This window comes from Pelobates fuscus, chromosome 7 (genome assembly GCF_036172605.1).
Source record: "Pelobates fuscus isolate aPelFus1 chromosome 7, aPelFus1.pri, whole genome shotgun sequence".
NCBI classification, from domain to species: domain Eukaryota; kingdom Metazoa; phylum Chordata; class Amphibia; order Anura; family Pelobatidae; genus Pelobates; species Pelobates fuscus.
In genome coordinates, this window is record NC_086323.1 from 191602375 (window position 1) to 191612299 (window position 9925).

Consider the following 9925-nt stretch of genomic DNA (forward strand, 5'->3'; position numbering starts at 1 on the left):
AGCAAAATATTTTTAGATATTCAGCCAGTAATAATTCAGACTTAAATCTTGCCCATGCCTTTGCCACAATTAAATGTAGGAAATTAGCTGATCCTGAGATGTTTGTCACATCAGAGGTCCTATAATTGAATTTGTAGGGATATGTTGTATTTTGGGGTACTTTTTAGGGTTTGTAAAAATGTATGTTTTTTTCTGCTCAGAGATGAGTTAGTCCATTGTCTTCATTAATTATATCACAGGCAGAGGGGAGGGATTGTGTACACTGTATGGGAGTGACTGAATGTAAAACTATGTTTTTATTGGCTTGTTATTCCTGTCCCCCTTTGACCCCACAAGGTCCATCTGGGTGGTAACCTTGTGGGGAAAACTTTATAAAAGACCATGCTGCTCAATAAACCCTAAGATCTGCTGAGCTCCTGTTTTACCCTTAACATAGAGCCTTGTCTAATGTGTGGGGAGGGGAAAGGCTGCATCTACACGGGGTAATTGCTATACTTTGTATACTCCCCTGGGCTATAATCAGTTCTTTTAAGAGCTTGTTCCTGCTACTCTCTCTTGGAGGAGAAGTTCACCCACTGGAACCTGGAGCCTTGTCGTAGGTCCAGGATGGGTAGAGGACAGCGGGACCCCAACCAAGCTGCAGTGGTTCGTGGGATCTGCAGTGCTTATGGTGTCTGGTGCGGTGCTGATGGTCCTTGGTAAGCACTAGGAGCATCGATTGACATATTTGAAAGCTCATTAAATATTTTTCAGAAGGCTGAAATTGGACTCCAAATTATGAGTGACTGATTGGAATATTTAATAAAATTGGTATATATTATATAGTTATAGTCTCAGGTTCATTGTATGCCCTAAGGGGAAAAAAAACCTTTTGAAGTAAACATAACCTTTGCTTGAAGTCTGTATTAACATGGGGGTTGGGGAAAGTAGCCTTTCTCTAAGAATTTCCAAGGTTATTGTGTTCTGGTATAAGAATAAAGGACCTCAGAGGATAATTAGCTAATTTACATTGCTCAGTCGGAGCTCTGGTCTCCTATCCCAGATCATATTCTTATTGGTATGAAAAAATTGTAAATACAGTTCATATGTGTGTGTTGTGGTTTTTTAATAAAAGCTGGAGCTCAGAAATAGTGATCCTACAAGTTGCCAGCAAGAAGTGAGTGTCTTGTCTCTACGCTAAGGTCTTGGTTGGAATCAGGCAAATTTAATTCATGCTGAGGAACTATATTCATTGAAGTGTATTACTTTATAACAGCCAGAACATACAACCACAAAGTCTCCTGGATTGGATACTGAGTTGCAGACAGGATGACAACCAAGTAGCGCAGAGGTTAAGCACCCTTCGAATCATAGCATGGGGTTGCCACAATACCAATGCATCATATGTACATTGACTGCTACTATCAAAGTTTCTATTTATTGTGTCAGCATTACAAGAATTCCCAATACAAGATATTTTATTCCTAAGTTAATGCATAGATGAATTATAAAATCACCTCACATGTGTGAGTTCTCTGATGACTGGCAAGTTCTGAATGTTGCCTAAAACATTTTCCACATTCAGAACATGAGAATGGTTTCTCTCCTGTGTGAGTTCTCTGATGACTGACCAGATCTGAATGTCGCCCAAAACCTTTACCACATTCAGAACATTAGAATGATTTCTCTCCTGTGTGAGCTCTCTGATGACAGACAAGATTTGCTTTCTTAGCAAAATATTTTCCACATTCAGAACATGAGAATGGTTTCTCTCCTGTGTGAGTTCTCTGATGACAGACAAGATATGATTGCTGCCCAAAACATTTTCCACATTCAGAACATGAGAATGGTTTCTCTCCTGTGTGAGTTCTCTGATGACTGACAAGATTTGATTGCTGCCCAAAACATTTTCCACATTCAGAACATGAGAATGGTTTCTCTCCTGTGTGAGTTCTCTGATGACTGACAAGATTTGCTTTATTGGCAAAACCTTTACCACATTCAGAACATGAGAATGGTTTCTCTCCTGTGTGAGTTCTCTGATGACAGACAAGATTTGCTTTATTGGCAAAACCTTTACCACATTCAGAACATGAGAATGGTTTCTCTCCTGTGTGAGTTCTCTGATGACTGGCAAGATCTCCTTTAGAGACAAAACATTTTCCACATTCAGAACATGAGAATGGTTTCTCTCCTGTGTGAGTTCTCTGATGACTGACAAGTTCTGCGTTGCTAAAAAATATTTTTCCACATTCAGAACATGAGAATGGTTTCTCTCCTGTGTGAGTTCTCTGATGACTGACAAGATTTGCTTTATTGGCAAAACATTTTCCACATTCAGAACATGAGAATGGTTTCTCTCCTGTGTGAGTTCTCAGATGACAGACAAAAGTTGATTGCTGCCCAAAACATTTTCCACATTCAGAACATGAGAATGGTTTCTCTCCTGTGTGAGTTCTCTGATGACTGATTAGATCTGAATGTCGCCCAAAACCTTTACCACATTCAGAACATGAGAATGGTTTCTCTCCTGTGTGAGTTCTCTGATGACAGACAAGATTTGCTTTATTGGCAAAACATTTTCCACATTCAAAACATGAGAATGGTTTCTCTCCTGTGTGAGTTCTCTGATGACTGGCAAGATCTCCTTTAGAGACAAAACATTTTCCACATTCAGAACATGAGAATGGTTTCTCTCCTGTGTGAGTTCTCTGATGACGGACAAGATCTCTTTTATTGGCAAAACATTTTCCACATTCAGAACATGAGAATGGTTTCTCTCCTGTGTGAGTTCTCTGATGACTGACAAGTTTTGCGTTTCTAAAAAATCTTTTTCCACATTCAGAACATGAGAATGGTTTATCTCCTGTGTGAGTTCTCTGATGACTGACAAGATCTCCTTTAATGGCAAAACATTTTCCACATTCAGAACATGAGAATGGTTTCTCTCCTGTGTGAGTTCTCTGATGACTGACAAGTTTTGCGTTTCTAAAAAATCTTTTTCCACATTCAGAACATGAGAATGGTTTCTCTCCTGTGTGAGTTCTCTGATGACTGACAAGATTTGCTTTATTGGCAGAACATTTTCCACATTCAGAACATGAGAAAGGTTTGGGGTTCATGTTCACCGTCTCCTTTGAGAACATATAGAGAGATTAGAGTTGGACTCCTTGGTTCTGTTATTAAAAGTTTTCTCCTGACAAATACACCTGAAAGAAACATACTGGGAGTTAAAGAAAATTGCAACGTTCTCTCAAAAAACAAAAACAAAAATAGAATAAACACAATAGTGCAACTCTATTAAACCAGATTTGTAAACTATGTGCAGATGTACAATTTCAAACTCGCATGTGTAGAGCCCTAAAGTTGGCTCCAAACACGACTTTATACTCTTATGGCAGTGTACAACCCTTCTACTAACCCTTCTCATTAATACTCACAATAGTATTTTTTTAAATAAACTCAAAAAAGCAAAAGCAATTAAGAATTTAAAAAAAGCTAATTTCAATAAGATTAGGGCAGCTCTACAACTTATCAACTGGCATAAACTCCTTAGTGAAAAAAAACACTGATGATAAATGGAAACTATTCAAACTAATATTAGAAAGGTACATTTCTCAGTATGTACCATTGGGTAATAAATATAAAAGAAATTGAAAATAATGTGGTTTAGTAGAAAAGTAAAACAAGAGATTAAAAATAAGAAAAGGGCATTTAAAATTGGACAAATCAGAGGCATCCTACATAAGATATAAGGAAGCCAATAATGCTTGCAAAAAGGCAATTAAAGTGGCTAAACTAGAAAATGAGAAATTGATAGCCAAAGAATGCAAAACCAACCCTAAAAAGTTTTTCAAGTACATCAACCAAAAAAAAATTAAAATAAATTGAAGTGTAGGTACCCAGATGGGTCTGTTAGTTAATGAAGACCAGGATATAATTAGTCCTCTCTAGGCACAAGTGACAAAGGGCACTTCGTCACAGCTGGCAATTAAGCTTCTCCATAACCCAGGGAACCAGGGCAATTTGTCACTTAAAGAAACAGTAACAAAAGGTATTTTGTAACAGTTACTAAGAAAGGTTCAAACATTTAAATCTCTTTAGTTTGGAAAAAAAACGGCGCCTGAGAGGGGATATGATAAATTATACAAATATATTCGGGCCAGTACAAACCATTATCTGGAAATCTATTCATAAACAGGGCTAAACATAGGACACAAAGTCATGCATTTAGGCTGGAAGAAAGGAGATTTCATCTAAGGCAAAGAAAAGATTTTTGATAAATACTTGCAAAAACATAACATACAGAGATATAATTTCTAATTAGTGGGGTAATAGCTGCTTGATCCAAGGAGACATCTGACTGCTATTTTGGGGTCAAGAAGGATTTTTTTCCTAGTTTGTTGCAAAATTGGAAGTGCTACAGACTAGGTTTTTGCTTTCTTTTGGGTCAACAGCAAAAACATATGTGAGGAAGGCTGAACTTGATGGACACAAGTCTCTTTTCAGCTATGTAACTATGTAACAGATGCTGTCAGGACATCCAAACAAGAGACAATGAATATAGTGCTTTACCTTAAGTTATAAGTACAAAACATGCAACAAAACTGTTCACCTTATCAGGAGCCTATGGGACCGGCTCCAGGTCTGCAGTGCACTGTGGTGGGAAGTACATTGCCCCTTATACATCTCCAGGTCAATGAAGGAAAAGATTGGCAAAGTCAAATGTACTCAAAGCAAGTCCACCTTTATTAAACACCATAAAATAATATTAACATCCATATTAAAAGCATCCAAGATGTGTTTCACCACAAATCTGGCTTCATCAGTTGGTATGTGGCACATTGCATTGAGGTTCCTTACTAACTGTTGCTATGGGCATTTTCAAATATTATAGGATTTTAGTATAAAAATTTAATAAACGGTGTACAAGTTATTAGGAATGGAAGATATTGTTTTTCATACAATGTTCCTTTTCTTATCAAATGGGCATCTTACCCAGATACATAAAAAAGATAGTTCGATTTAGACGCCATTTTGTCCTAGGTCAATGTGAAACCAAGTCAGGGCCTTGTATGCGTTATAACCTTAAGGTTTAGTCCAAACATAGGTCTCGCCTCCTTTCCAAGTTAGGTTTGTTTTTCTGTTGGCGGAAATTGCCTAACATGACCTAATTGAAAATCTAGGATATAAATATGTGTACTTATCAATATTAGGGAGACGGAGGAGAGAATTCTGATAAAAGAGACGCTACTGCATTTCACAGCACTGGGAGGTTGTTCATGGGTATGTTATTCAATATTACTGATAATGTGATTTTTGAGGACTACTTGCCAGCCTTTTACCTTGTGACTATGGCCCCTGTGACTTATTTGGTTCTAAGGCACTATTTCTGCCTCTGAAACTCAAATCGGACATGCAACGGCACGAACTCCGCTAAATAGTTACCTTCCTGGGAACTTCGAAGGGAGTCAAACGGCGTTCGACAATTCAAACGGCACTTAAACAGGTTAAATAGACCGGCCGCACAGCCTAATTCTCTGGAACTGTTTTGGGCATGAAACCATGCATGTGGTTGTTCAAAGAGACTTCCAGGAATTTCCTGAACCCCTGCTCTGATCTGGGTGATTTTTGGATATGTTGTTCACCCAGATCAGGGGTATCAGGGGATGTGACATGGGGATATGTTGTATTTTGGTGTACTTATTGAACTTTGTATACATTTGTGTTTTTTCGGCCTGTGGATAATTAAGTTAACGCATTATCTGCCTTAATTATATCACAGACAGAGGGGAGGAATTGTTTACTGTATTTGGGAGTGTCAGACATTGTTACCCATCAGGTTCAGTGGGTTTGCCTCTGGCCTGGAAAGTTGTATAATAATCCAGCCTGTACCAATAAACCTTCAGACATCTTACACTCAACTCGCAGCCTCGCCTCGCGTTGTAGGGAACAGCTATAATCACTACAGGGTTTGCCATAATCATTATACTCCCTTGGATTCTACTAGCTCTTGTAAGAGCTCTACAGGTGATCCTCCTATATTCTCTTGGAGGAGAGGGTTGCCCACTGGAACCTGAAGCCTTGTCATAGGTTCAGGGTCAGCAGAAGAAAGAGACCCCAACCAAGCTGTGGCAGTTGTGAGGTCTGCAGTGCTTATGGTGTCTGTTGCAGTGCTGATGGTCCTTGATGAGCACTAGGAGCATCTGTCGGCGGAGGTACCCAGTCATGGTACAGGAAGCTCCGTCACATTTGGTGGCAGCGGTGTCATGGCTTCCTAATGAAAGGAAGAGCATCCTGGTCACACCGGAATCATATACGGATTTATCAGTATCAGAAGCGCCATGTTGGACGAAACCCAGGAGGGTGTATAGCGTTGGCGAGGTGAAAGTCTTTCCATCAGGGAGCAACGACTACAGGAACAAGTGGCAATGAGGATGCCTCTTCTGGGGAGTGGGTGAAGAAACTAGTGCTGCTACTGTGGAGTAAACTATGGCTCAACGACACCGCAAGAGAGCCAGATGGCTGGTCTGGACCTCAGCAAAGGGTACTAGGAAGCCCCCCAGTTGGTAGGTGGAGATGGGACCGTGGTCTCTCCACCGGCCCTACAGGGATGCTGGGCAACCAGTCCAGATCCCCAACTACAGCCAGAGTTACTGGGAGCAGTGACAGTCGATCCTACTCCCCAGCGGCAGCCTATCTTACCGGGAGAGGAGACAGTCCGTCTCCCTCCCCAGCAGCCGAATATGTTATTGGGAGAAGGAAGGGACAACTGATCTTCCTCCCCAAGAACAACCGGAGGTACCTGAGGTAGGGGACCTCATGGACTGGTCCTGAAGGACCCCCAAATGGCAGGTGGCGATGGGACCAAGGTCTCTCTACCAGTCCTACAGGGATGTTGGGCAGCCGGCTCAGATCCCCAGCTGCAGCTGGAGTTACAGAGAGAGGAGACAACCATTTTCACTCCCCAGCGGCAGTGCATCCTACAGGGAGAGGAGACAACCGGTCTCTCTCCCCAGTGGCCGTGTACCTTGCAGAGAGAGGAGGCAACTGATCTCTCTCTCCAGCCGCAGCCGGTGATATCAAGAGAGGAGACAGCTGGTTCCTTTCCCCAAGAACTGGGGGCAGCAACCCTGACCCCAATAGTGCAGATGGGACCGATGTCTCTGTACTGGAGCTACAGGGATGCTGGACGGCCGGTCCAGATAACCAACTAAGCATGTCTGAGTACCAGGAGGAGGGGGTAAGCGATTTCTCCCCTTTACAGAAAACTCCCAACCAGGTACTGGGGTCAGTAAATGAGACTGTAAAACCCATTGCCCCCTCCCCCCGCAGCAGAAGAGCTGGCATCAGGGCAGAGCGCTGCTGGCCGCTGCCCTAACTTCCCCTTCTTACATGGCAGAACTATGTAGCTGTTCCCCCAGCAGAAGCGCTGGCACCAGGACAGAGCGCCGTTCGCCTCTGTCCTCCCCTGGTCCTTGAACTAAGAACTAGCAACTCAATCCACTACCCAGCTGTACCACTGGCTACGCTGGTCTCTACCCACCGGGTGACTCCAACTTCAAGCCAGAGGGCAACCAAGGAACAGGGAATACCAGCGATTCATGTAACCCTTGGGGTCGTACAGAACCGAGACAGGCTACAGGAGTCACCAGATCCAGTACTTGCTTGTTGTGGGTGGGTTGCTCGACTAATTCAGGCACCGACTGACAGAAGGTCAGGTACCTGGTTAGTCTCCCCCTGGAAGGCAAGGTGTGTGACGAAAGCCACTTCACCAATGGGTTTTCGAGAGGACTACTTGCCAGCCTTTTACCTTGTGTCTATGTCTACTGTGACATATTTGGTTCTAAGGCACTATTTCTGCCTCTGGGACCTCTATTGGAACAGATTTACACTTTCGAAGGGGCACTTCAGCTACAGTTGAAATAGTCAAAGTGGCACTTCGGATAAAGTCGAAGTGGCCGCCTTTCGACATTCGAACACCTGGCGGCGGCCATCTGGTTGAGTTGAACGGGTTCAGCTGTGTTTTGTCGTTGAGTGTTTTGTCGTTGGACCTTAAATCGGACATGCGACGATGGCGCGAACACTGCTGAAAAGTTACCTTCCAGGGAACTTTCGACTCTTTGACGGGAGTTGAACTGCGTTCCACAAACCGAACGGCACTTCGACAGTTTAAAATAGATCAGCCACACAACCTAATTCTCTGGAACTGTTTTGGGCATGAAACCATGCATGCGGTCGATAAAAAAGAGACTTCCAGGATTTTCCAGAACCCCTGTTCGGATCTGGGTGATTTTTTTGTGGGAGGGGGATTTTTATTTTGTATAAATTCTTTTATTCAGTTTTTTTCCCACATATATGTACACGAAGAAAAAAGAAAAACACAAAATAACAATCTAAAGCACTTATATCAGTATATCACAATTATTACATTAATAAGGGTGTTCAGTTCTTCATCAATTATAGTTTCATTACATATATCCAATACAAACCAACAAAATTTATGCGGAGCCGAGAGGGGGGGGGTGGGGGGATATAAAGATGCGCAAGGGTATGTTTTATATGTACTATACACTCAGCCTTGTATATTTATTAACCAATATTGCCACAAAGCATGCCTTTTTGGAGCATTCAAAAACGGGATGCTTAATTCTCTTTCCATCCTTATCTGTATAAGCAATTTAGCTTTAATTAGCTCCCATGACGATTCTTGTGTTTTTTTACAATTACGTGCGAGTATAATCTTATATGCAATAAAACATATTGGTGAGATACCTGGCCAGTGCATATGCAGCAAAGCGACTTCGGGCTTCCTGTCAAAGCGTATCTTTGTCTTATCCCAAATATATTTGAAGAGTAGATCTAATGCTTTCTGAATATGTAGGTACGTACCTTCTTTAAGGCAGCAGCGCCAGAACAAAGCTGGAGCATTTTGATACATCCGTACTATTCTATTTGAAACCAGGTACCATCTGTTTATAACTTTGTAGTGGGTTACTACTAAATGCAAGCATTGTGCTTGTTTACGAGTGATATTGATAGCTTTACACCATTCTCGATGATCTAGGGAACAGTTCAATTCTTTTTCTCATACTTTCTTTTGGGGGAGACTGTCAGTGATTTATAGTTCTTATAACTTCTACCGCTTTTGCTAAAACCATAGGTATTACCTAATTTGTAAAGATGTATTTTAATAACTGAGGCATTTTTAGTAGCTAGAATTAGATATGATGTTAGAATTGGGTAATTGGAATTGTTGAACTAAAGACTCAAATGGTAACAGATTATCTTGATATAATATTTGGAACACCTTATGAATACCCCGCTCTCTCCATCTGGAAAGTGATATATCATTAATATTAGCTTCTTTTACAACTAGCTTTAGAGAGTCTAAAATTGCATTTTTGATCCCTATTTTTCTTTTAATCTCTTCCCATACCCAGAGCTCTTGATCCCATATTTTGTTATTTTTAATACCGACTCCCATTGTTTCCATTTTTTTAGTATTCCAAATAAGGGTTCTTCAATCCTAGATCCTCCATTTCAATTTTATACCAACCCCCTTTCTGCAACGCTTTGTAACTGGGTTCTATAAATATGTGATATTATATTTGCCCAATACATATATCTTATGTTTGGAAAATGTACGCCTCCATCTGTTGGTTTTAGAGATAAAATTGTCCTATTTATTCCATTTTTTTCCCATTATTAATAAAGGTTTCAATATTATTTTGAATTATCGTTAACCAACTATCTGGTCTTTTCAGAAGTATCATTTGGAATAGATAGTTCAATTTGAGTATAATATAGGAGTTGAGAACATTAATACGTCCCCACCACGTAATCTCTATAAATCTCCAAGCCTTAAGTAATTGATTTGTTATTTTCAAAAGAGTTAGAAAATTGTATTCCATCAATCTATCTGTATTTTTGGTAATCCAAATTC

General features: G+C 40.9%; 1 pseudogene; it reads right to left on the minus strand.

The window, feature by feature from the left end:
- Positions 1-904: 904 nt before the first annotated feature.
- Positions 905-3101, minus strand: LOC134569264 (oocyte zinc finger protein XlCOF7.1-like; annotated as a pseudogene).
- Between the last annotated feature and the right edge of the window lie 6824 nt (positions 3102-9925).